This window comes from Suricata suricatta, chromosome 16 (assembly GCF_006229205.1).
Source record: "Suricata suricatta isolate VVHF042 chromosome 16, meerkat_22Aug2017_6uvM2_HiC, whole genome shotgun sequence".
NCBI classification, from domain to species: Eukaryota; Metazoa; Chordata; class Mammalia; order Carnivora; family Herpestidae; genus Suricata; species Suricata suricatta.
The window spans coordinates 38,283,795-38,288,904 of NC_043715.1; positions in this window are offsets into that span (position 1 = coordinate 38,283,795).

Below are 5,110 nucleotides of genomic sequence, written 5' to 3' on the forward strand. Positions count from 1 at the left end.
TGGAGAGACTATTGAATGCTGAGAATGAACTGAGGGTTGAGGGGGAAGGGGGAGGGGGGAAAAGAGGTGGTGGTGATGGTGGAGGGCACTTAAGGGGAAGAGCACTGGGTGTTGTGTGGAAAACAACTTGACAATAAAATATTATGGAAAAAAAAGAATAAAGGTCTCAAATCAAAAAAAAACCCAACAAGACATTACTGTTATTGTTTCATATGGTCAATATCTATCTATCTATCATAAAATCATAAACTATATGTTTACCCTTTGTTCTTACTTTTAGTTCTTAAATTTCTGTGATTCCCTGCAGGATAATGTTTATTTTTTATGACAAAAGAACTCTTTTTTGTATTCTTCCAATGCAGATTTGCTGGAGAGGAATTATCTTGGTTTTTTGTTTGTCTGAAACTATGATTACTTTACTTTCACTTTTGAAGACTGTTTTTAATAGTTATAAAATTCTATGTTGGAAATTATTTTATCTCCGCTCATCAAAGATGCCATTATCCTGTCTTTTGGCCTCAATCATTCTGTCAGGAAGACACTTGTCAATCTTGTATTTTTCGTGTTTCAAGGTATTGTGCTTTTTACCACCTCTGATTGCTTTTAAGCGTTTTTCTTATTATTTGCTCTATTGAAGTTTTACTATGATGTGCCTAGATGCAATTTTCCTTGTGTTGGTTTTTCTTGGGGTTTGTAGAGCTGATTGAATCTGTCTTTCATCAGTTTTGTAAACTTTGTGGCCATTATCACCTGGCATATGATTTTGTCACCTGCTAGTCCTCTGACTGTGGGGTTCCAAGCACGTACATTTTAGATCTTTAGGCTGTGGCTCAAGTGGTGTCTCATGCGTGCGTCTGATGCTCTCTTCTATATGTTCCATTCTTTTCAGTATTTGCACTTAGTTTAGATATTCTCTATTGACTTTTCTTCAAATAAACTACTTCTGGCTTCCGCTGTTTCTAATGTCCAGTTATACCCATGTAACAAGTACTAACCTTAGGAATTTTGCATTTTTATAATTTCTATTGAATTATTCTCTTTATTATATATATATATATTTCAATTCTCTGGTGATACTCTCTTTTAATCCATTCTCCAAATTTCCTGTTTTCTTGATCATATTAACCTTACTAGATTGAATGATACAAAATTTCTATTACTTGACAACTTTTTATCCACAAAAATGGCAATATTGTATGGTTCAACCCGCTACTTTAATTCCATTACCTGAATACTCTGTGAGACTCTTCCTACTTCCTATTTACTAGCTTTTGTTCATGTGGCCCTAAATTTTGATGTGTAAAAGAATAATTTGTTAAAAAGAGAATATAAAATGACCAAATTAATTTCATTTCAAGTACAGAAGTGAGCACAAAATTACAAAATTTGTAAAGGTTCTTCACCACATTAAAATATGAAGGTTTTCTTAAAGTCTTTTCCTCTGATTATTGTTGTTTTATATTTTTAATTAGAATTCTCTTAATATTTGCTTCTTAAACATTTTAAAGTTAGATATTTTATGTGTAATGTTGTTGCTATTGTTGTTTATGACATTTAGTTGCATTAAGTACAACACACAAATCTTAATGTGTAATAATGTATTATCATATATGTATAAACCCGTATAAGTTATATCCAGATCAAAATAATAGCATGTTTTTCTTTCTTTTTTTAATGTTAATTTATTTTTGAGAGAGAGAGAGAGAGAGAGAGACGGAGTGTGAGAGGGGGAGGGACAGAGAGAGAGGGAGACACAGACAATCTCCAAGCTGTCAGCACAGAGCTGATGCGGGACTCAAACTCACGAACTGCGAGATCATGACCTGAGCCAAAGTCGGATGCTTAATGCCACCCAGGCGCCCCTGTAGAATGGTTTTCAGTACAATAGGTTTGCTCATGCTCTTCTCTAGTCATTATCTCCCCAAGTATAGCTGGGGAGGTTATGTGTGTTTAATATAGTATATACTCCTTTGTGCTTTTTTTTCCCCACTTAATTTCATGTCCGTGAGTTCAGTTATGTTGTGGCATCTATTACAACTTTTTCCTTTTCATTGTTGAGCAGTATTCCACTGCATAAATATACCACAATTTATTTATCCATTCTACTGGTCACGGATACTACTTCTTGATGTTTTTCCATTTGTGTGTTTTTATGAAGCTGTTGTGAATATTGTGGTGCACGTCTCTTAGTGGACCATAGCCACTCACTTTGGGGTGAGAACGTATAACTCGTAAGTACAGATGCCGGCCCATGTTATACATATCTATTTTGCTTGAGTAGGAATTGCTAAATAGTTTTTCAAAGTGATTACACCAATTTGTAGTCTAACTAGAAAATTAAGAGAATTCCAGCTGTTCTATATTCTCCCTAAAACCTGGTGATGAGAATCTTTTAATTTTAGCCTTTCTGGTGAGTCTTGTAACAATGTTTTATTGGATTTTAATTTGTATTTTTCTGATGATTAATGACAAATACTTTTAAGTATGTTTATTGGTTATTTTAAAATCCTCTTGTGAGAAGTGTCTATTCAAATTTCTTTCTTAATTTTCTATTGCATTATTAGAATTGTTCTTATTGATTTATAGGAGTTCTTTTTACACTCAGAGTTTGAGTTCACTGTCGGATATTTGTATTGGTAATGTCTTCTCCAAGTCTGTGGCTTGCTTTTTTATTGTCTTAATGGTGTCTCTTAATGAACATGGATTTTTAATTTTAATGAAGTCTAATATATTCATCTTTTCCTTGACAGTACATGTTTTGATCTTGTTAAAGAAATATTTGCCTATCCAAAGATAATTAAAGTCTTCCATTTCTTCTTCTAGAAACCTTCTTTGTTTTAATTATCATATTCAGTTCAATGATATATATTGAATTAATTTTTGTGTGTTGTGTGAGTTAGAAATTGTATTTGTCAAAATTCTCAAGAAAAACAGAACCATAGACAGATATTTATCTGTCTATCCACTTATCCATGCAGTAAGAAGTGCCACCACATGCTTAGGGAGGCTAGGAAGTCCCAAGATCTGCATTTGACAAGCTAGAGACCCAAAGGAGCTGCTGGGTAAAGTTTCCGTTTGAAAATCGACAGGATCATGATCCGACATGAGCTAATTTTCAGTTCGAGTCCAAAGGTGGTAAAGATGCATGTCTCAGCTCACAGCAGTCAGTCAGGAGGATGACTATATTATTTGTGGGAAGATCAGTCTTTTTGTTCCATCCATACCTTCAACAGATTGGATCCAGCCCACCCACACTGGGGATGGCAATCTGCTTTATTCAGTCTTCTGATTCAAATGTTAACCTTATCCCAAAACACCATCCCAGACATGGGCAGAATGTTTGACCAGATCTCTGAGATATCTAAGTAACCCGTGGCCTTGTGAAGTTGACATATAAAGTTAACCATTACAGGAGTCAGGTTCTTTCTTATCTGTTGATCTATCATCTATCTACCTACCTACCTACCTGTCTATCTATCATCATATCCATTTGACCTAGCACCATTTATTTAAATGATCATTTGGATAGCCTGGGTGGTTCAATCAGTTGAGCGTCAGACTTCAGCTCAAGTCATGATCTCACGGTTTGTGGGTTTGAGCCCCACATTGGGCTCTGTGCTGACAGCTCAGAGCCTGGAGCCTGCTTCGGATTCTCTGTTTTCTTCTCTTTATGCCCCTCCCCCCACTCACACTCTGTCTCTGTCTCTCAAAAATAAACATTAAAATTAAAAAAAATAATAAAATTGGGGCTTCGGGTGACTCAGTCGGTTAAGTGTCCGGCTTCAGCTCAGGTCATGATTTCACAGTTTGTGGGTTCGAGCCCCACGTCAGGCTCTGTGCTGACAGCTAGCTCAGAGCCTGGAGCCTGCTTTGGATTCTGTGTCTCCCTCTCTCTCTCTCTGACCCTCCCCTGCTCACACTCTCTCTGTCTCTCAAAAATAAATAAAAAACATAAAATAATCTTCTTATTCCCACTAAATTGTGTGAATCCTTTGTCATTAATCATGTGCCTGAAAAAGGTAGTTATTAATGCATTGACTAGGCTAATCGTAAATATAGCTATATATGTGTTCATAACTATTTAAAAATATTTTACATTTTTACCAAAGTAATGAATGTGATAGTTACAAAAATGAGGTAGCCTTAGAGGGTTGCACTGCACCCCTCTCCCTCTCCCCATTCCTGCTTTCCATAAGCAACAGTTTTCATATTTTTACCCACCTCTAATTAATGCCTATATTGCTATTTCTTGATTTATGAATGTTACATATTATATGCTGATTTCTTATTTTATCAGGCTTTTTTTGTTGTGTTTTGCTTTCACACAGCCACTCCCCATTTCTCGTCCTCCATCTAATCAATATATCTACATCACAACTTGTGGTTAAATCACTAATTAATGTTTATATTAATATGACCATATTGTTCTCTGACTAGCCAGGCAGCAAACAATAATGGTTTTGGAGGGCATTGAACATTGTTTTACTTTCTAATAAATACTTAGTGCTCTATTCATTGAGATACACATTTCTCTCTAAGTAATCTTAAAAATCTGTTGAATATCTTTCAGTGTTTTTCCAAGTTTTCAGACATGTTTCCATATCTTTTACCTCTAGTGACTTCCCTCCAGAAGTCCATCTCACTTATAATGTTTCAGTGGAGAAGAATTTTAATCTTATATCGTATTTCTTTGTATAAGTCATTCCCCTCTCCCCTCAAGCTTTTTGGATCTACTCTTTATCCCTGGTTTACTGAAAGTTCGTCATAATGTGGTTGGCACAGGGTTTTTGTTGTTGTTGTTCATTCTGCTGGATGCTTCATGGATCCAATCTATCTGGCTATTTCTCTTATTATTGTTTTGTTGATATTCTCCCCCTGACTTTCCTACTACTGGTCAGATACGGGAATCCCTGAATTAACTCAGTGCGTTTCTCATCTTATCTTTTCTGTTATTGATCTTTTCATCTCATTTGCCTTATGTGTTTTATTTTTTTCCATCTATTGTCCCTTCCTCTAAGTTCTTTTTTTGCTTATTTGCTTTTATTTTTGTATCTTTCCTTGTCTTAGTCTGTGTCTTTCACGTTGAGTCCTCTCTCATGTGTTGTGATTT